General features: G+C 40.7%; 1 protein-coding gene and 1 pseudogene across 2 annotated transcripts in view; both read right to left on the bottom strand.

The window, feature by feature from the left end:
• Nucleotides 1-13,454, bottom strand: part of SPTBN1 (spectrin beta, non-erythrocytic 1) — a 196,822-nt gene extending 183,368 nt beyond the window's left edge. The window contains exon 1 of one of the 2 annotated variants that reach the window (XM_029937358.1): nt 13,268-13,454. The gene's annotated coding sequence lies outside the window, so the exon portion shown is untranslated. Of the gene's footprint in view, nt 1-12,559; nt 12,617-13,267 lie in introns of those variants that run through there. The other variant, XM_029937359.1, reaches the window with a different exon arrangement.
• Nucleotides 13,455-13,684: 230 nt separating this feature from the next.
• Nucleotides 13,685-23,772, bottom strand: part of LOC115290645 — a 17,155-nt pseudogene continuing 7,067 nt past the window's right edge.

Here is a 23,772-nt window from a genome sequence, read left to right as displayed (position 1 = left end):
GCTGCACAACATTCCAGTGATAGACCAGCCATCAATGTACTCTTTACATTCAATAGCTACTTACTTTAAAAGTTGAGAAGACTAAGAACCAGTTTTCAAATATGACCCACTAAAGATATATTTATTGCACGTGAACAAAAGTTTCCTTTAGGGGCATCTGGGTAGCTCAGTCAGTTGAGCATCCAGCTTCAGCTCAGGTCATGATCTCACAGTTTGTGGGTTCGAGCCCCACATCGGGCTCTGTGCTGACAGCTTAGAGCCCGGAGCCTGCTTCAGATTCTGTGTCTCCCTCTCTCTCTGACCCTCCCCTGTTCACGCTCTCTCTCTCTGTCTCTCAAAAATAAATAAAAAACACATTAAAAAAAAAGTTTCCTTTAACAAGAGTGTAGCCCAACGAAAATGCATACTATAAATAGGAATAAAATATTTAGGTAAATATACACTAACAGAATAATTCCTCGGGGCTGGAAATATATATATAAATAAATAGTAAACTGACAGGTAAGAATAATCTTCCACAGGAAAAGGGCAATAAATTAACTTGCTCTTTAAATTTTTTTAAACTTTTATTTACTTTTGAGAGAGAGAGAAACAGAGCATGAGCGGGAGAGGACAGAGAGAGAGGAAGGCACAGAATCCAAAGCAGGCTCCAGGTTCTTAGCTGTCCATGCAGAACCCCACAAAGGGCTCAAACTCATGATCAGGACCTGAGCCGAATTCAGATACTTAACTGACTGAGCCACCAGGATGCTCCAAATTAACCTGCTCTCTAATTAAACTTTCACCCTTTATGAGCTGAACAAGACTTTTAGAACTAGGATGGAAACTGGTATTCTTAAAGTCAGGAACACACACTTCAAAAGCAAAATAAGCTTTTCAAACTGAGAAGTCATCCTGATTATCAGGGAAACTCAGAAATTCCTTTAACAGTGGGTGTGGATTTAAAAACAAACAGACAAAAACAAACCAAAACAAAACCTACCTTTAAAACAGAGAATAAGACACCAGGTGCGCACTGACTTCTTTGCTGCTCCAGCAGCACAATGTCTGCCCCAGGAGATAAGCTGGGTATTTAAGGACAGCTGGCAACAGAGTTGTCAACCTTGCTGTGAGAAGGACCAGGCCCCTCTCCGAGAAGTTACCCAACTGACACCTCTGACCACCACTTGCTTCCTTTGAAAGTGACAGGTGTACTTATCCATTCAGAGGTCCACATAAGGCCACATTCCAGTCACCCCCCTCTAACCTGGGGTGCAGGGACCACTTTAAGCACTGTCTCAAATGCCTCCCTTCCCCCCACCCCCCCAACTCCCCAAGTGCTAGACTCAACAAGTGCAGCTGCCTGGAGGTTAAGCTGAAGTCTCTACTACAGGCTTCAGACAGCCCAGGCATTTTAACCATCAAGCCTTCCCCCTGATGAGTTGTGGCCACCCTCAAAAAAGAATGATTCCCATCAGGTTGGGGGTTTCTGAAGAATCCCTTATTTGGAGAGAGGAAGTCCATATAGCACAGCTATGCTTCACACCTCAATCCTGTTCCATCCATCACCAAACCCAGCTGAGTTTCTCTCTAAACTGTAAAAAAAAAAGCTACCACTGGCCTTCAGTATTTAAGCCCGGGAAGAAGGACATTTGCCACTTTTCCTGAGAGCCCACCACTCCAAAGAGCACTAATAATAACCACAAAGTACCTCATGGAAACTGCTAGAAAGGGCTTTCTTTTCTAATGAAAGGGTATTCTACTCCTTTCCCTAAACACAGGAAAAAAATCCTTTCAGGACCTTCTTCAGGAAAAGGCCAAATACTAGAATTAAGGTAACAAAGAAGCACTAGCAAGTTACCGCCATCCATACAATGTTCCAGGGCTTAAACAACTGGCTTGCATAATCCAGTAAGTATATTGCTTTTTCTCCTTGAAACAGATCTTAGACCAAAAAACAGTACTTTAAAGAATTCAGCCAATACAAGGACCCTAAGAAAGTTGAGCTCTAATATGTGTTTTCGACAGTTACGATCAAACCCAGACCAGTAAAATTTATTACCTTTAAAATCAAGATGCTAATAACTACCTCCATTCCGTTTGTGACATGTTATAGGGTAGCTGTTTTACAGATTCTCTGAAATCTGAAGATAAAAGTAAAATCAGATGCTGTCCAAAGCATATTGAGATGTCCCTCGAGGGAATTAATGCAACTCTGATGAGAATTCTTTCCAAAACAAAACAGAAAACACATATTATCTAATGAGAACTTCATTTCTGGTATTTTTCCACTATATTTTTTTTTCAAAGAAGAAAAGTATCTATAATAAAATTTGGATTCTGTTTCTTCACCATTTTTCTTCAATACCCATATTATTAAAACCAGCTCAGGCAACAGTGTCCATGCCGTAGCTTTAAATATGACCAGTAATAGGATTTTATGTTTTGCCATGCTACATGTATCAAGTGATTATTTAAACTGTCAAAATTTGACAGCTTTAGCCTAAGATCTAGCCCTTATTTGTGAGATGAACAAATATCTCTCGGAAAAGAGGTTTAAAGGATAAATATTAAAATGTTAACTGCATGTTGCCAGAGTCACTGAATATCTAATGATTTTAATTTTCTTCTTTGCATTCATTTTATTTTCCATGATCTACGATAAACATTTATTATTTTGGTAATTAAATATTTGAAAAAAATTTTATGTTAGATGATTTTATGCTAATTTATAACTTTATAAAAGTATATATCCCTCATAAACTATTCAGGAAAAAACTACACATACTGTATATAGTAGCAGATACTGTCAAATATTCGGGGATTCTAAGAATCTCTTAGATCTCTTACTGACCATTGTATTCACTATAAAAACACTCCCAAGCTACAGATTTAAAAATACAATAGAAAATGTTTAAACATCAGAGAACAAAATAAATAAGCATTGTTTAGGGAAGAATCCAAGTTTTCCTTCCCCTTTAAATAAGTAAGATAAAAAGGCTAAAAGGTGGAGGGGGAGTAAACCATGATATGAACATGCATTATCCCGCCCCAAAGACTGTACAGCTGGTGAAAAACATTTCAGAAAAATGGATAGCCCTTGAATGTTTAGATATAGCCTTGAAGCAAACACACTAGAACAAAAATTATCCCTGAAACTGTTACCCAAGAGGGTAAGGAAACAACAAGAAACTCAAAGCCAGAGGCAGTAGCCATAGAGGCTGATCTCCTGGAGGATGTTTTTTACTCACTCCCTTGTGGGCCAGTTCCTACATCTTTTCCCACACTCTACAGAAGTATTAAAACGCCAAAGCTCTAATCAACTGCACATTTAAATAAGGAATGGAAAAATCTCTTCAAAATTTCAATGCTCTTTACATCTTTAGTATTAATACTGCTTTTCTGTAAGTTCTGGCAGAAACAAGTTGAATAGCAAAGAGTATATTTAGCTGATTAGTCATTTTACTTATTAGTTTTTATCCATGTAAAATGAGGCTTATCATGGTGTTAGGATATTTTTGATAAAGAGAAGTTTATTGTTAAATACTTCTAAAAATTTGGGAAATGTGGAGATGACATTAGAACTCTTCTACAACCCCATCACCAGCAATAACCACTTTCTAAGCACAGACATATTTAATTATAGACATACACTTCCAAAGAATAAATTCTGCTAATTTATATATCACTCTGCATTTCTTCCTAGTCCATCGGCTGGGTAAAATTTGTAATTATGTTCTAATATAGATTTTACTGCCTAACCAATGGCTTCAAGTTTGTATGTTAAAGATTAGAAAGAGAAGGATGCTCTAGATCAGAGATGTCAAATGGTTTTAAAAATCACTCAGGTGTTTACTCTCATAGTTTAGAGTTTAGTAAGAATGGAATTATGATACCTATACACAACGGTCAATTTTAAAGCAATCTTGAAATTATAACATCTTACTTTCATATCTCAAACACATTTAATCTGAAACCTGCCTCAATCAACCACTTGAAATCAATAGAAAATACACAAAATTTGTGAAGTGAATCAGTTCATTTCTATAAACTACATTTTACAACGTACCAATACAGTTGCAATTTGCACCATGAATCAAAATGTACTATTTCATCCCAAACATTTCCCCCAAAGATCAAGGTCAACATGATTCATTCCTAAGATTCACCTTCAAAATGTTATCCCCACAAAATTCCCCACTTTCAAAGCCTTAAAATAACCTTCTGCCACCGTTCAGGGTGGAGATTACTCAATCACACACACACACATCTCTCTCTCACCAATGTGAGAGACAAATGCAAGAAATCATACGGATACCTAAGAACTTCCTTTCATACAAAGAAGGAAGGATATTATTAAAATTCATTTCTCTCACCCTTAGCTTACATTACTCCCAATGTAATGTAGCTGGGTTTCCACAAACGAGAACAAGTATGGCACAGAATTCCAGTGCCCTCTCTTCCCAAGTGTGCAGCTGGAAATACTAAAGAATCCTGGTCTTCCCCACCTTTCCAGCTGACGCAGGTTAGTATAGAATCACATCAGCATTCCATCACATCTGAACGCTCTACTTCTCTCTATACCCTAAAGATGCTGATTTACCCATTTTTCCTCTGCCCTTAGAAAAGTGTACAGAAAGACAGATAAGTCAATCCTTTGGAAGTTCAAACTATTCTTTAATAATGATCTATAGGTGGCCATATTTGCTTTTATTCCTTTCCTTTTTAAAAAATTAAAATGAAATGCTGCTTGCTTTTTTGACCATTTAAAAACAGTCCTTATGCTAGCCTATTATATTTACTGTACTCTTCACTATTTATAAAATATTTCAAAACTCGAAATGAGAAACATTACATCATAGGAATTTCCTTTCTTACAAGAAGAAAGGAAATCACCCATCAACCCACCATCCAAAGCAAACCATTAATATTTTAATGTATTTCCTTCTAGTCTTTTATTTAATAAAACAAAACTGGTCTTAAGCCCTACTATATAGCTTTGCCTAAAGATATTTCCACTGAATATTATATTGTTAGCATTTTCCCATTTCAGTAATAGTTTAACAAACCATTATTTTAAGCACTATACTGAATTCCATCCATAGGGCAGCCTGTGCCATAATTTATTTGAATATGTCCCATTTGCTTTTTCACTATAAATACTGACAGGAAAATACTTGGTTTAAACCCTCTGTCCTTGGGGGGTGCAGCTGGATGGCTCAGTAGGTTCAGAGTCTGACTTCGGCTGAGGTCATGATCTCAGGGTTCAGGATTCGCGCTCCCCATCAGGTTCTTTGCTGACAGCTCAGTCTTGAGCCTGGAGCCTGCTTTGGATTGTGTCTCCCTCTCTCTCTCTATGCCCTCCCGTTCTCACACTCTGTCTCTCTTTCTCTCTCTCAGAAGTAAACATTAAAAACAAAAATTTAAAAACAAGTCGAACATAAAAAAAAAAACCTCTGTCCTTACTTTTCTCTTTCTTTAGGTTACAGAACTACAAGTGGGATTTCACTCCAAAAAGATATAAACATTTAAGATCTCTGTTATACAGATACCCAGTGTTTTCCACTAAGTTTGTATTAATCCAAATAATCTCCCAGCAGGTAATGCTGACCTTCTATTTCATAGCATCCCAGAGAGCATTTTCTGCCCACTAATTAAAGGGGAAAAATTAATCTAATTGTTCTGTGTTTCATATTATTGGTGAGTTTAAATAATTTAAAGTATTATAGTTATTGAACTATCTATTTATATCTTTTCCCCTGAATAGTAGGGTTTAAGCATTTCCTTGTTTATTAAAAATAAGCATTAGTTAGGTTTGCCTTACCTATAATTCAGACATAAGGATGAGTTTAATGTAGACTGAACTTAGCATTATTTATCTGAATGATGGTATTGTTTACTGGAATATTTCTTTTTTTAGTAAATTGAAATATTTATTTGAAAGAAAGCATAAAATTAAGACAAATTATGCAAAATGTCCATGTCTCATGGTAATAAAATGTGTTGTAATGGGCAGATTACATCACGTAACTTTAAGGATCCTTTGTGATAGGTACTGTCATATACCACCATCATGCTGATGGAGATACTAAGGCACTCAGCGAGGTTAAGGTAATTTGCCCTGGGTCACTTAGCCTGTACATGGAATCACCAGGTTGTGTAACTCCAGAGCCTGAAGCTCGAGACCCTTGCATCCAACAGCCTCCCATCAGCCACACTAGCCCTGACCTCTCTCAAACCTCTCCAACATTTATCTCCACTAAGGGTTCTACTTGAACCTCAAATTCAACACATTTGAAGACAAAACTGATTCTCTTCCAACCAGATCTCCACTCTTTCCTGGGTCTATTTCTCTCATCATCACCAAACGCGCTTTGTCATCATCCAAATTTGAAATCTTTGTCACCTGAACTCCTGATCCACTTAGCTCCACCTCCCATCCGTGTACCCTACAAACAGCTGACACAGTGACACAGCACTGGGCGGTCCTGCACAGTCTTTCCCCTTCTCTCCCCTCCTTCCCATTTCCTTGGCTATCATCAAAATCTGCTCCCTTAAAACCCACATCCCCACAATCAGCTATTTCCTGGCTCCCTGCTTTTGGTTTCTTCCTGTTCCACTCTATTCTCAACTCTTCCAGAGTGTTCTGTCACTCCAATATCTTACCATCACAGAATTTTAGGGGTATATGGGATCTTAAAAATTAAGCATGAGATCTGATCAACTGGTCGTTACTGCCGAGAACACGGTATTGAGAACATTACTGAGGCTCTATCTCGGCTTTGCAGGAAAAGTGTCATGGCTGATTTTCTACGTCAGCCAGGGACGGAGGGAATGATACTCATGCGCCAGGTTTTAACCCCCACTATAATTTCATCTAAGTTTTTCAATATACAAATTTAGAACTGAGAACAGAAGGGTAAATGGATTGCCAAAGTCATAAAGTCACATACCAGGTCACTTCTATCTTCTGTGGACATATAGAAAGTATATTCTATAGAGTATACAGTCCTTAGATTCAGGAACTAAATCTTATTCCACATTAAACCAGCCCATACCACCATCACTCCAACCCAATTTCAAGCCCTGGTAAGAGTAAGTATCCACTACTTGTTTACTGCATCAAAAACAATACTGCAGAGTAACCGTGAAGATGCAGCAAAGGGAGAAAGAACAGTTGTATGAATGCTTCTTGGTAAAAAGAGCTATCATTACACTACTTTCCAGAACAGGAACCTGAGCTGACAAAGAGTTTCCAATAAGTGGTCTAGTATGACCCATGCTTATCAATATATAAATTCCATTGGCAAAACAGCCTTTAAAAAAAAAGAAGCTGATTAATACCTCTTCTGACATAAAAATATTAAGGTAGTTTTGGGAACACATTTAAAATAAGTTAGTGGCTCATATAGCTTAGGCAGTCTGAAGAGAAAGTAATAGAACTGTTATTAACTGAACACCTACTATGCGCCTAGGACCATACACTGTGGTCTCACCACTGTATGAGGAAGTCTTATCATTTCAATTTTACTGATGAGGAAAGTGTGGTTTTAAGAGAAATGAACTAGCCCAAGGCTAGAACCCAGCTGTGGTCACATGGATAATATAGAATAGTATTGGGATCTAAGCCCGCATCTGTTTGACTCCAAAATCATGCTCTTTCCCAACTGAAAGAAAATTTTCTACAATTACAAAATTATCCTCATGAACATTAAAGGACAAAAACTGATTATGTTTCTACTGAAATTATGAACGACTGTTCATTGAAACTAAGAAGAGTTTTTAAAATCACACACAAACTGGGAGGTAAATTTTGCAACACATAATCCAAAGGGATTAGGAGGCAATCTACCCAAAAACTCCTACAAAACAATATGAAACAAAAGATAAGCTGCCAAAAGACTTTATAGGGACTTCACAAAAGAAGGAACCCAAATGGCCAATAATATATATAGATACTTAACTTCAGTAATCAGGGATATGGGAAATGAAAAGCGCAATGAGACATTTCACAAATATCAAACTAGACAACGTTTTAAAGTCTGTTAAATGAAGTGGTGGCAAAGTTGTGGACTAGTAACACATACATTACTAGCTGGAACACAAACAGTACAACACTTGGAAAAAACAGTATGGCATATCTAGTAAGATTTACGATCCCCTATCACCCAGCAAATTTCATTCCTGAGACAGATAATATGTGTATGTATGCTTAAATCTATCTCTTCGTATGTATTAAGAGACATTTGAAGATCCATTCACAGCAGCCTTTTTAGAAGAGCAAAAAACTGGAGTCAATCCAAATCTCTACTATAGTAAAAGGAATAAATAAGCTGTAGTGGAATATTATACAACAGTAAAAATGAATGAACAACAGCCACAAGACAAATGAATCTCAGTAATATGTTAATATAAAAGTGCAAGTCACAGGAAATACATAAAGTATAACCCCTTTTACATAAAGTTCAAAAACATACTAAATTAAAAAAATTTGGGGGCGCCTGGGTGGCTCAGTCGGTTAAGCCTCCGACTTCGGCTCAGGTCAGATCTCACATTCGTGGGTTCGAGCCCCGCATCAGGCTCTGTGCAACAGTTAGATCAGAGCCTGGAGCCTGCTTCTGGTTCTGTGTCTCCTTCTCTCTCTGTCCCTTCCCTTCTCATGCTCTGTCTCTCTCTGTATCAAAAATAAATAAAACATTTAAAAAAAATTTTTAAAGGGTAACTCATAAAAGACCAAGGGAATGATAAGCCTAAAACTCAGGACAGTGGTTTCTTCAGATGGTATGACAGAAGATCACACCAGGGACTACAAATGTGCAATGATAAGGTTCTTCCTTAACTAGTTGGTGCTTGTCTGAGTGTCCACTAGTTTATAATTCTGTAACACATCTTTTATGAGCATTATTTTATATGCACAAATCGAACTTTGTATTTGTTATCAAACAAATAAAAAACCTTACGAAGGCAGTGGACCAGAGGGGCAGGACACTGAACATACCAGGAGAAGTAACTGATGACAGAGAACAAAATGTCAGAGGAGAGAAAAGAGATCAGAGGGGACACCTTGCACTCACGCTGGCAGCTTCCCGGACTCCAGTTTTGCTGCCTCAAGGACAATGCATTTTTCCCTAGGTGGTGAGGGTAGATTGCTTTCCAGCTTTAGAAGTGTTCTAGAAAAGAACTAAAAAACCTGACTAATCTAAATAAACTATAAAAAGTAAAGCTCTTCTACCTAAGATTAAAGAACTTTACGAAGTACTTCTGTATTAAATGATTTACAGTCAGTGCATCCCTTTCTTCAATAGCACTTAATAACACAAGGGGAAAAATTTGCTGATGCTTCAGCAAGACAAAAAAAACATACCAGAAGGAACCTTTTGATTATTTAGCTAAAGGACTAGAGCCATTTCTCCATTTAACATGCATATAAGTCTAGTTAAAAGAGGTCTAGTTAGAATGCAAATCCTGATGGGGGTAGATGGAGGAATGAGACCTCTAAGGATCTATTTATAACTAACTCCTGAAGTTACGTTCCACAAACCTCACTACCTTATCAAGACATTATGAAAACACCTTTTCAGGTAATGTCTAAAAACAGAAGTATGGGTGCCTCTAACTGGGATAGTTTCATTTTACCCAGCAAGATATAGAAAATGATGATACTACTCCTGCACTATTGAAACTTGGGTACAGGATTACTCTTATCAGAAAAATCAAGAAGGGGTGCCTGAGTGGTTCAGTGGGTTAAGTGTCTGACTCTTGATTTCGGCTCAGGTCATGATCTGACAGACTGTGAGTTTGAGCCTCACATGGGCTCTGCACAGACAGCAGGGAGCCTGCCTGGGACTCTGTTTCCCTCTCTTTCTGCCCCTCCCCAATTCCCCCCAACCAAAAAAAAAATTATTTTAAAGAAAAATCAAGAATACTAAACTATGTCTTTTGCAAAGAAAAGGTGCTTTGGGAGACACCAAGGACTGGAAATTTACAAGAGAAACCCATGGGGGGTTTTATTCACTTCCACAAGCCTAAAGAAATAGTCTTTCCAGAAGGGATGTTAGCCCTTTCTTTATGCAAGAATGGTTTCCCAAGAATATTGAAGAAACCAGGACTACTCTAAGGAAATCCACAGAACATTAATTAAAGACTGATTATAATGTAGATGTTGGTCAGGGCCCAAAATAACTAAAGGAGCACCACATTACTGTATATATACATGTGTGTGTACAGCTTTAGACTTCTAAGAATATGCTCTTAAAATGAAAAGCTTATTATTTTAACAAAAACCACATCAAATAATATCTACTCATTATGTCTGTTTGTTTAGTAGTAGTAAAATCCTTCCATCTCAAAATAGTACTTCTACATGTAGAGTCATGCTTTCATACAGCACTCAATAACCACTCAAACAAACTCTTCCAAGGAAGCACCAGTGCCAAGTCTCTGCTAAGGATGTGTCACAAGTAGAGAGTGAGGTCTTCTCACTTGCTCCTACAACATCACAGACTGTTGTTACTAGTCTCACCCCAGAGATGTTCTGCTCCGAAAGCCTGCACAGCAGGATATGGCCAAGTGACAGCAGTTTCCTCGCTGCCCCAATACTGACTCTCAGATGAAGCGTTTGGTTAGTCCAGAGATGACAGAGTTACAAAGAGCATAACCTAACAGAATTCTGCACCTGGTATGTAAGTCAGAACAGCTAAACCCCTTGCGCCATCAACACAGGATACTTTTTTTTACAACATAATAAATCCAAAATGTCTGGATAATCCGCGGAAACAACACTCCCAAACATCGTTATGCATCACAATTTTATACAACCAGAGCAACGATGAAATCTAGAATTTTAAAAATTGTGTATCTTAACGGCCCTCCATTAGAGAAATTCAAAATCATGCACATAAACCACACAATTCAAATTCAGTTCTACTCTGAAGATCCACAAAAAATCAAATACCACTAAGTTGGATTCATTAGAGTCTTTAAAAATAAAAGTAGATACGCCCTTGTACTGAAACACTGACCTTCCCTTCCAGTTAGCATACTGAAATACCCTTTTTCACTTATACATTTTAGAAGAGCCTGAGGTGACATTTAAATGTATCCCATTTGCCATCCCACACTGAAGAAATGGATTGTAAAAGCGGCATTGAGAAGAGAAATTCCCAGTGTTCCCAGACTAAAGAGACAAGGATACTGGGAATCATCTCTTTCTGACCAGATACCAGCCACTGAGGCCTTCGTGGTATTTCTCCATCCTTGTCCCCAGCCACATCCACACAAAAAATGTATGCAAAAAAATACATACAAACAAACACAAATGCAGTTACCATGATAATCCCATTAGTCATGACTGGATACTTAACTTGGCTATCTAAATCAATCTGAATACCAACTGACCGACATTCATGACACTCACTTACCTAATAAACCTTAGTAAAGAATCTAAATATGTAACTGTACTTAATTTACAGAATAAAGCAAATGATGAAAACACAGCAGACAGGTTAAAGAAACAATGTTTAATCCATCAAAAAATATGTTCCTTTTAAGAACAATTTACTGAATGTTAATGTTTTTATAAATGTCTCAGACATAAGAAGTAAAACACATCGTTTCATTTCAAAAAATGGTTTCCTATAAGAAAAACTCATATTCTGAGTATTAACCAGAGACAGAGGTACTGTAATGTCATCGCTATGAAGCTCCAATTAATCAACTTCTCACATATGAAAAAATCGATGGATTTTTTTGTAGTTGTAGTCACAGATTACGGGTAAGGCACAGAAAACACTGCGACTCCCAATACTGACTGCACCACTGCCTCCGCACACACCGGCCTGTCCTCCCTGCAGCCCCTCCCTACCGCTTAGGTTCCGGGGTCGGAGATCAGATTCCCGTCCGCACCCGCAGGCCGGCTCCCTTAGCCAGCATTGGCGCCGCAGGACGCCCCTCGGTCCGAGCGCGGCCCGACAGGAGGGGCGGGAGGGTTCACCCCAAACAGCAGACTCCCCCCCCCCCCGCTCCCCCCCCCCCGCTAGGTGACCTGGTCCTCCCGACGCCACATCCAGCTGAAGCAGCATGACGAGGTAGAAGCAGCTCCAGCCTCGGCCAAGGGCAGCCCCGGGCCTGGGTGGGGCCGGGCGGGGGCCGCAGGCGCCGAGTGGCTGTGCCAAGGCCCCGGCAGAGAGAACCAGGGGAGGCTGCGATACTGCTGCATTGTGCTGCATCACGACGAGGGCACGGGGAGCCATCCATCTTGCCAAAAAAGCACATCCCCGCCCAAATAAACCCCACCGAATCCATTTTGCTTCTCTGCTGAAACACCCTCACACTCGCCCTGCCTTCGCTCTATGGCCCTTCTTTTGACTGGAAAAATAATGGACTTGGTTTAGTATACTGACATCCACAGCACTCCCTCCCCATCTGACGGCAGGCATTTGGCATCTCTTCTCTCACAAAAACAAAGGGAAGGCTCCCCCCCAAAAAGGAGGGCCGCGGGCGTGGAGAGATGAAGACGAGAGGGGCTTCCAGCCCACCACCCCAAAGGTCGGCCCGGAGGGTACCAGGCGCTGGTACAAACCTGTTGAAGAGCGGGTGGCTGGAGCTGAAGGGCGGGCGCAGCCGCCGCTCCGCGCCCCGAGGCGGCTCACGCCCAGCCTTGGGAGAGTGGGGACGACTGGGAGGGCGGGGGGCGGGCGCGGGGAAGGGCGGGGGTGGGGTGCCGGGCCGCCGCCTCCGGTTCAGCTGCAGCGCAGCGCAGCGGGACCACGCCTGGCCGCTTCCCCCGTACCGTTACGCGCACAGCCCAGCCTTGTCAACGCCGCCCCCGCTCCCCACCAGCCCCGGCCGCGGGGAGGACACCCGAAAATCCGCCCAGCGTGCGGCCCACTCCGCACCCACCCCCGCACCAGAGGCAGATGAGCCCAGCTGGAGGGAGGAGGCGGCGGAGGCAGGGAGGAATCCGCGCCGCTGCGTCCGCGGATGGGGCTGGGCGGCAGCGGTGCGCACGGGGGAGCTGCGTTCGCCTCACTGCGGAGCCTGCCGCCCCTGCCCGCATAGCCCGCGTACTAATAAGCACTGGATATCCAGGCTCCCTGCGCCGCCCCCGCCCGGGCTCTGCAGCCTCCCAGCCCCCACGCCGCTCCCCAGGCGCAGGGCAGCGGCTGGGCAGCGGCGTCCTCTGGGCCTGGCCCCGCGCCCCTCCTCCTGTCCCCCAGCCGCCCAAGAGCCCGCCCGGGAGGCAGCCCCAGTGAGTTGGCATCTTCCAGCCTAGGCCCCCCCCACCTACCTCCCGCGGATAAGGGGGTGGGGGCGCCGGGGTCCCGTCCTCCTCCCGCTCCTCGGCGGCCGGGCGGGTGGGCCGGGAGGCGACTCCGCGGGGCTGTCCGCGGCTGGGGCCGGGGCTCACAGGACGGGACCGGTGGGCGCTACTGCGCGGGGCTGCGCGCTCGCTCCGGGTGGAGAGGCGGCCGAGGGAGGGACTGGAGGAATCCGCAGCCTGCACAGCAACAGCTGCACTGATTCCGGGGGCTGGGCGGGAGCGCGGGGCGGGGGGAAGAGGGGAGGGAGCAGCCCGGGAGGGGGCGAGGGGCGGGGAGAGGGAGCGCGCGGGCGCCGGGAGCGCGCGCATAGGAGCGCGCACACGCTCTCTCCCGCACACCCTCCACACTCCTCTCCGCTCACCGCTCCTCCCTCCCTCCCTCGCCTATCGGCGCCTGTCCGGAGCCCAGCAGCCGCCCACCCTGCGCCCGCCGCGAGCGTCAGCCGAGCCTCCGGCTCGTCCACGCACACTCCAGCTGAGGCTCTGCCCTGGCCGAGCGCTGACCTCGTCATCTGCCGCGGGGACCCGCCAGGCTGGCCTGGGCTGGATGGGCACCACCGCCGCCGCTACCCGGGCGAAGGGACAATGGGGGCTTTGTCCCCCACCGCCGGCGAGGGCCAATTTCACGTTTAATTTGAGGCTAATTTGATTATCGCTTTAGAAACGGGCAGCCTAATTTTCTACGTGATTTGTACAGCCTCTTTTCGGCCGCGATGTTTGCGTTTGGAACGCCCTGGAGTGTTGAGTGAGGTTTTAGAGCGTCGTTTGCTTGGTTTGGTTTTTTATTTAGGTGGTGATGCCTTATACATTCCGCCCAACCTGATGAAGAGCGACAGTGACCTCTCCCGTGGGAAACGTTGGGCGATGGGGGCAGAGGGTTGTTCCTCGGTGAACTCACTATCTGCCCCCGATTTATGAGTGCTTCTTCACCCTGTCCCTCAGGGCGACAGTCCCTACAAGTGGTTTGTACAACTCCTAGCTCTGGGCGTTCTGGCTCACTCACTTTAAACCTAAAATCGGGTGCTTTTCCGGAGCCACCCGTGCGGAGTGGGGTCCTTCAGGCTGCAGTGCAAGCCCCGCAATGACGTTAGGGTTTGATTTCTCCTCCTACCCAAAAACCCTGAGACGGACCCCCGCCGTTATCTCGAGTTTTTGTCAAGTGCTAACGCCTCTTCTCAACCAGCTTGCCCACCCAGTCAGTCCCCCAGGCTATGTAGAAATTATGGAACCGCCACTGTTGGGTAGAAAGGATTGTGTCATCACCATGTCCACGAATAGAAAAGCTCTTTAGAGAGCAGAGTCTGGGGAAACTGACGTTTGCCTGCCGTGTAGGTACCCAACGGCGGCACTGTAAGCTGTCACAGGGAAGAAGGCCCTTGTATGAATACGCCCAGAAGCTTTTCTCCCTAAAAATCGGATCCTCAACCGCTGAATAAAGACAAAACAAAAACAGAAATAAAAGACAAATGATTTAGATCGTGCTTATATCTCAAATCAATAGAGGAGGCCTGGTGGGTTTATATTTTTGCATGTATTTTTTAAATGAATGTTTTCAAATAAATCTAAATGAAACTGTTCCAGCAGAGTGAAGAATGATTCTTCCTTTTGGGGCTTCACCATCAGTTTGGATGTTTGGATCAATGTTTGCTTTTAATACATATGAAAAACAAAATTTGAGAAAGGCAAATAATTTAATATTTTTCCCAGAGGGTTGCTCAACACCGCCAGAAGTTGAACTCTGCAAGGACAGGTTTCTTTTGTCTGTTTGTTCACTGTTTTGAACATAGCAGGCACTTAGGAGGTGCTCAAAAATATTTGTTGAATTGAATTATACAGAATCAACATGTAAGTGGCTGCCCTCATTAGGTAATACAGGAAATCCACCAGGAATGAAAGTTGTTTCCCTTTCACTTATTTTGCTCCGTGGCCCTCAGTGGTCCCCACCCACAGTGTTAATGAAATACCAAAGAAAACAATGGCAATTCTGGAAATGCCTGTTTAAATTCTTCCAGTGTGATTCTGAAAAGGGGACTCTTTACAGCTTCTTTTATCACAAATAACAGTACTTGAATAAATCTTCATTTAATGGATGAGTCACCTCCCCTACCCCATTCCATTCCCACTTAATTTTTTAAAATTTCTTTAAAAAAAGTAGGCCACACACAACTGTAGCAAGGTACTCTAGTAAAGTGCCAATAAGTATTCCAAAAATGTAGAAGGCAAGGATTCAGAGTTTCACTACAAATACCTGAGTTTTCACCAGACCTTCACTATAAATACCGACAATTTTGAATTCTTTGGTGGGGAAAAAAATTATCTAGAAGAGCCCAGTGTACCAATGACCAAAAAAAAGTAACAGGTCAAATAAAAGACAGTCTAAATTTGGAGAGTTTATTGGAGAAGACATATATCTCTGTGAAAGGCAAGAATCTAGAAAAAGATAAAAAGCCTTAGTCAGTAATGATGGTAACTCAAAAGGATTATTCTCAAATATGTCAGAAGCTGCTTTGTTAAGTTCTTCCTCACATTAGAAATCAAGGTGATTTAAAGGAACCTAGAACTCATTAAACCATGCCTGTAACATTCTATACTATTACCCTCCATTTTTGAAACCACATGATTATATATGGCTTTGTCTCCCATAGAAATAGTACTTTATTATAAAATTTTTGCAAATATAAATTCAAATGTATTCCCATTCAGAATGGGAATATATATGTATATATATAGAGAGAGAGACTAAATTATGATGTTGATACACAATTCCCGAATCTCAATATAATACCCAAGTTCCAAATCAATGAGTTAATTTATTGCTTATATAAAATCAACTGTGGTTCCATGAGACCACCTCTCTGGGGAAGCTGTCTTCTATGTGTCCGCTCAGCATTCCAGAATATGTTAATATTATGGTCCCTCCATGTCAGTGGGTACTTCTACAATTTCCGTTGTAAGCAAAGACTGCGATGGAGGGTTAAGTACCAGCAACTAAATACTTTCACCCAGAAGTGACACAGGTTACCTCCACTCACATTTCATTTGCCAAAGCAAGTCACAGAGCTACACCTGAAACCAGATGTTGATAAACAATAGTATTGTCTACCTGTTTTATTTAGAAAAGAAAGACTGGTACTTAAACTCTTTTCCTTGGTTATATTAAATCAACCCAATTAAAACATATATTTTATTATATTGATAATATCCTAAAATTTGAAATTCAGAATACATTTTGGACATTTGAATAAATTTTTTTTCATTTCTCTTTACTCCTAAATTTGATTTCCTTTCAACTCTGAACTAGTCTGGAAGTTTCCTCATAGTAGAAATGTTCTATTTGGGGCTTCACACATATTAATTTAGCACTGGGAAGATGTAAAGATTTACATGTTTGAGCTATCAATATCATGAATTAATAATTTTAAGCACTGATAACACATTTACTGATGTATAAAATGATGCATTCTTTCCTTTATTCAGGAAATATATATAACTTAATCTGTTCTAGACTATGAAATAGAGCAGTGGGCAAAATAGAAAAAAATCACTGCCTTCATGGATCTTCCATTCTAGAAGGGGATACCATCAATAAATAAACAAGAGAAGTATATGTATGATGATAAATCTGAGTAATATAAATATATAGAAATAATATTTATAAAATGATGAGAATAAGAAGCCTCAGCTTTCTATGAAAGACTCCTCAAATTTTCCATTAATAAAAATAACCATAAGTAGCAATTGTAAAATGCTTTCCAGTTTTTTTAAGTACTTTAACAAATATATTTTTGTCCTTTTTGTTAGTTCTTTGGAGTAGTTATTAACCCCATTTTATAGATTAGAAAACTGAGGACAACAATAGGTTAAATGAGTTGCACAAGTTCACACTGATACTAAATGCACCTGATATCTGCTTAGAAGATACCATATCACAGCTGATGTGCTTGGCATTGCATATTATTATAAAGTAATTTTGTTTTGCACAATGAGAAACTTCTTGAGATCAATGGTGGTAATGTTTGCACAACAATGTGAATGTACTTCATGCCATTGAACTGTACACTTAAAAGGGTTAAAGTGGTCGATTTTATGTTATGTATATGTTACCAGAGTTTTAAAAATGTTAAAAAAAAGAATAAAAATGTTTTAAATAATTTTAAATTGAGACCTCTAGAATAATAGAATAAATGCTCTCTTAACTCTTCTCCAGTTAACACACTTGAACTACACAGTTCATTCCCTTTGTATTGTGACCACATTGACTGGTGTCCGTGGCACACCAAGCATACTTTGACAGTGGGCCATACTCTGCTACACCTGTATTCTTCAGTTCCTACCATCGTGCTACGTATTTACCAAATCGGTTGGGTTTGTTTTTAAATTTATTTATGCCAGTTATGCTTATTACAATTATACCTATTTCACTTAATAATTATACTCATTATAAACATCACATGAGCCAAATAAATATGAGTGTGCAAAGAGACTTCTTTCAGTGATAACTAAGTGGCATATTTTTTTAAGCTTGTTTATTTATTGGGGGGGTGGGGAGGAATGCATGCACATGCACACGGAGGGAGGGCAGAGAGAAAGGGAGAGAGAGGGGCGCCTGGGTGGCTCAGTTGGTTAAGCCTCCAACTTCGGCTCAGGTCAGATCTCACGTTCGTGGGTTGAGCCCTGCATCAGGCTCTGTGCTGACAGCTAGCTCAGAGCCTGGAGCCTGCTTCCATGTCTGTGTCTCCTTCTCTCTCTGCCCCTCCCCCTCTCATGCTCTGTCTCTCTCTGTATCAAAAATAAATAAAAACATTAAAAAAAAAAAAAAGAAAGGGAGAGAGAGAATACCAAGCAGGCCCCATGTTACCAGTGTAGAGCCTGATGCAGGGCTCTATCTCACAACACTGAGATCATGATCTGAAATCAAGAGTCAGACGCTTAGCCAGCTGGGCCACCCTCATGCCTTTAAGTTGCGTATTATTTAAATGACTGTGAAAGGCTAAAAACATTGCCATCAAATTATATGTGGGCAAGATAACACAAATTTAAGGAGAAATGGAAATCATGAAAACCTTGAAATATCTGGAGGCCAGTTGTTTTGCAAGTGTCTCTAAGTTCTTAACCAACTTATAAGAAATCAAACTGTGTCAGATAGTTGTGGCTTACACAAAAATAAAGTGGTCTCTTACTCAGTAAACATGCTGGAAGACACCTTTTGACTATCAACAGATTAGCAGGTGAATGTACATTTATAAGTTTCAAGTAAAGTAAAATTTTATGTCTTTTTCCAGATATAAATCTATTGTTAATTTTTCAAAATGTGCCTCAAGGATTACACAATGAATTGATAGATGTAACAACAAAAACATGAGCAACAACAATAAATACAGACTTTGGACTTTATTGAAATTGTAAACTTTTGTGTTTATAATAATAATAAAAAATAATATAAAATAATATATAATATAATAATCCTTTGTGTCAAAGGATATTACCAAAACAAATGAAAAAACTATCTAGAACATAAGAGAAAATATTTGCAAATTACACATCTAATAAGGGTCTAGTATCCAAAGTATATAAAGAACTCTTACAACTCAACAAAAAGACAACCAAATTAAAAAATGGGCAAAGGACTCAAACAGAATTTTCTCCAAAGAAGATAGATATGCAAATGGCCTATGAGCACATGAAAATATGTTCAACATCATTAGTCATTAGAGAAATGCAAATCAAAACCACTATGAAACACTATTTCACACCCACTAGGATAGCTTTAGTTTTTTGTTAAATTTTATTTAAGTCCAAGTTAGTTAACATATTGTGTAATAATGATTTCAGGAGTAGAATTTAGTAATTCATCACTTATATATAATATCCAGTGCTTATCCCAACAAGTGCCCTCCTTAAGGCTCATCACCCATTTAGCCCATAGCTTTGATTTTTTTTTTTTTAAAGAAAGAAAATAACAAGTATCAGCAAGAATGTAGAGGAATGGAAGCCTCATATTTTGCTGGTGGAAATATAAAATGGCGCACATGTTGTGCAAAAGAGTTTGGCAGTCCCTCAAATAGTTAAACAGGATGACCACATGATCCAGCAATTCCATTCCTAACTATATGCCCCAAAGAACAGAAAACAGGTGCTCACACAAACACTTGAACACAAAGGTTTGTAATAGCACTATTCACAATAGTGAAAAGGTAGAAACAACCTAAATGTCCAACAACGGATGAATCAAAATATGGTATATTCATACAATGGAATAGTATTCAACCATAAAAGGAATAAAGTACTGATACATGCTTAATGTGAAAAATAAGACACAAAAAGTCAATATTATATGATTCCGTTTATATGAAATATCCAGAATAGGTAGATCCATAAAGATAGAACACAGACTGATGGTTGCCAGGGATTGGGAAAGGAGCAGGGGAGTGGATGGGGTATACCTAATTTCATACCTAGTTGGCATAAAATTTTATTTTGGGTGATATAAGTGTTTTAGAATTATATAGAGGTGGTAGTTACACAACATAATGACTATACTAAGTACTACTGAAATGTTTGCTTTAAAATAGTTTTATGTTATCTTGATTCAACCCCAATTTAAAAAATATAATTCAAAAGTGAAATTAATTTTTATTTTTCATATAACATTATTTTTCAATAACCAACCAAGCACTTGTCACATCTGGTGAATAGGCTTCTGCATGTTCTTTGAAACTTTCCTACATGCACTTTGTGAGAAAGGGTTTGTCACCATGTACCTCTCATATATATAAGTTGATTATTCCATTTGCCTGTTTTCAGACAGCTTGATTCTAATTATCCCACCACAGAAATGTTAAAGTGATTCTGAGTCTTTATTTGTTTGGGAACACACTAGAAACTGAAAAACAAGTTATTGGACCCTCCCTTTGGCATGGAGAAGTTGAGGATGAGAACCAAAGAGCTCAGTGCCATCATGCACTGTGTCTTCATTTCCCCACCCTGCAGCGTTCCATATAATAGCTGATAGAAATGTGGCTGGAATGACAGAGAGCTGAATTTCTAATTTTACTTAACGACTTAATTAATTTTTAATATTTGAAGTTTTTATTTAAATTTTAGTGGACATACAGTGTAATATCAGTTTCAAGAGTAGACTCTAGTGATTCATCACTTACATACAATATCCAGTGCTCATCAATTTTATCTAATTTTAATAAATTGAGATTTAAATTTAAAAATCGGTTCTTGGTTTGAGTTATCAGAAAAAAATTAACTATATTTGGAAAAATTTGGACATTCGAATCTACTTGCTTTAACTGTAAATTTTATGACATCTACATACACACCAGATTCAGGCTTAGTTAAGAAAAAGGATATAAAGTATCTCGTTTTTTAAAATATCTGTTATATGTTGCGGTGATATTATCTTGGATATAATGGATTAAATAAAACCTATTTTTAAAATTAACTTTACTATTTATTTTTATTTCTTCATATATGGCTATTGAAAAAAAATTTTAATGTTTGTTTATTTTTTAGAGAAAAAAAGAGCATGAGTGGGGGAGGGGCACAGAGAGATAGAGACACAGAATCCCAAGCAGGCTCTAGGCTCTGAGCTGTCAGCACAGAGCTCATCTCAGGGCTCAAACTCAGAAGACGTGAGATCAAGACCTGAGCCGAAGTCAGACACTCAACCAGCTGAGCTACTCAGGCACCCCCCAAAAATTTTAAATTACATATATGGTTCACATTATATTTCTGTTGGACAACTTTGTTCCCAGGCACTGTCAATGGAAACTCCATTTATTGGCATCCTCACTATTTAGGCTCAGGAAAACTAAAGAAAAGCAACTAGAATTTGGAATATGCTACCAAGTAAGAATCCAAAGTGAGGTCGAATTTCCAACTTCCAGGCTTTCTGTAGTGCCTCCATCACAATGGCCTTGATATGTGTGGATGGCAAGCCTTGGTGCTCTCTTGTGAGCAGAAGGCAGGCATGGCTAATATTTTCACGACTGGTGTCATTCTTTCAGAAATCCAAAGATGACTTTGGCAATGACAGAGAGCCACTGCTTCAAGATCACCGCCCCGCCCCCCCCCCATGACATCGTTTGCCAGCCTAAAGGATTCCAGAAGTGGGCTAGATTCATGCCTAGAATTCATTCAAGAAATTGCAGAAATTCATAGGCTGATGGGTGAGGAACAAAGAGAAGCAGAAGAGTCACTTCCCCACAGAGGGCAGAAAAGTTTAACATGCCACTGGTTTGAGGAGAAGCTCTTCTGTCCGGATCGATCTTACCCACTTTGCCTCCCAGTCATACTTCTGATGTTGGAGCGTCCTTATTTCCCACCCTGTGCCCTCACGTTCTCAGAAGGTGGGGATGCCCCGTCACAGCATAAAATCCATGCCTCAGGGCATGGCAATAAAGCATTAACACTCAAACATTGGCTGCAGAGGCACTGACATTCTTTCCTTGCTCACTTCTCATGGTTAGCAGGCTGGTTTCTTCTCTTGGGCTTTTCTCTTTCATCCACAGGCTAGAGCAAACAGGAGTTCAATTTCACTGATACGCATTTCTTTAAGACTGAAGGTGGAGCCCATAAAGAATCACAAAAATGAAGAAATACTGTATTTGCTCAATTTCAGTTAGTATTCCCCCCACATGAGATATGAAGTATAAATTCTTTGTTATCCTTTTAAGCCTGTTATTTTTATCACTCACATAAATCTCTAGGCACTCTGCTCAGTACATGTACTAATTTTATGTATCACTTGTTTGCTTATTATATGTATTCATTTTTTACTATTCCACTTTACCAATGAGGAAATTGAGGCATAAAGAGGTTGGGTTAGTTGTTAGTTGTCGGACGTCTTACAGCTAGTAAGTGATGAAAACAGAATTCAACCCCAGATCTGACACCAAATTTCTAAGTTTGTTTCTAAGTCTGAAAAGGGAAATAGGATCTTAAGACATTTTACTTACTAGCTATACAAGCAAACATAATGAGTCAAAATATGGGGCCACAGGCATCTTTTTTTAACTGAAATAATTGTAACAAAACTTTAAAAGAGTTTTTTTAGATGAAGGTCGTATCTAAGTTTGAGGACGTTTTAAGCACCTGGATTCTTATGTGCTTATGTTTCAAAGTTCATGCAACTTGAAAGTCATCGGTTCCTTAACAAGTCCTGCCAATATGAAATTAGAAAAGATACTTTAAACAGAAAATCCCCTTGTGTTTGGTGAACAGAGCGGTATTGTTGTTTGCTTTTTTAAAGGGACAGGAGATGGGGGTCGTGGTGGGGGTGTTTGTTTTTATGAGGTCTGCTTTGAAAAGCTCTTCTGAAGCCTTCCCAGGAGTAACCAAGCAGGAGTGCTGGGGTTTGATGCAGTGCATGCTGGCTAAATGTGGGCCTGCCTCAGCTGCAAGCAATTTAATCTCCGGATTCTCTCCAAATGGGACCCTGGACCAAAGCAAGCTGAGAATGTCATACATTGGATTTCTAATTGTTGCAGGACTCTGTGGTAGAAACAAAAATATTTATAGGTCTAAGTTTCTTAAGGTGGTGGGTTACCTAAATTTAAGAAGAACGTGGGATTTTACCCATTGGGGAGAAAGGTTTGCACTATCCGATGGGTAGATTTTGTGGGAAAGCTGGAAAAGTTATCTGAAAACATTCCCTGAACTGTGTCATAGCTCTTGGAGTGTAGACACTATCACTTTAATCCCCCCCCCTTTTTTAAGAGTTTATCTCATCTTGAGGTGCCTGGGTGGCTCAGTTGGTTAAGCATATGACTTTGGCTCAGGTCATGATCTCACAGCTTCAGAGTTCAAGCCCCGTGTCGGACTCTCTGCTGACAGCTCAGAGCATGGAGCCTGCTTTGGATTCAATGTCTCCCTCTCTCTCTCTACCCCTCTCCTGCTCACGCTCTGTCTCTGTCTCTGTCTCTCTCTCTCTCTCAAAAATAAATAAACATTAAAAAAAGTTTTTTTAAGTTATCTACACCCAACAGGGGATCAAACCCGCAACCCTGAGGTCAAGAGTTTCATGCTTCACTGAGTGAGTCAGCCAGGCGCCCCATCTGTAACCATCCCTAAAAAGAGAATCACAGCCTTCTCTGATTCCTCAGTTCCTCTGTCCCTTTACCTTCCTGAGCGTTTGCTAGGCTGCCCCTCCCTTCCTCCTCAGTGGAATTCTCCCAGATCCTCCAGGAAGAATAGAGGTGCAGATAATGCAGCCTGAAGCCCTTCCTTGACCACCAGCTACAACCCAGGTGGGTGGAGGCTGCTGAGCATCTTTCTGCATCAGGTGGCATGAACTGGGGACTCAAGGTTGCTGGCTTGGGAAGAAACCTCCAAGAATATCCAGATGGCCAAAACTTCACCTTTCCAACGACAAGTGTGCCACGGGGCTTTATATCTCGGTACAAAGCTACAGCAATAAATTAGTACCTCATTCCTTAGTTCAACCCTAGCCTCACTGAAAA

Source organism: Suricata suricatta, chromosome 4 (assembly GCF_006229205.1).
Source record: "Suricata suricatta isolate VVHF042 chromosome 4, meerkat_22Aug2017_6uvM2_HiC, whole genome shotgun sequence".
NCBI classification, from domain to species: domain Eukaryota; kingdom Metazoa; phylum Chordata; class Mammalia; order Carnivora; family Herpestidae; genus Suricata; species Suricata suricatta.
Note: the sequence above shows the minus strand (reverse complement) of the source record. Positions and strands in the feature narration are given on the sequence as shown.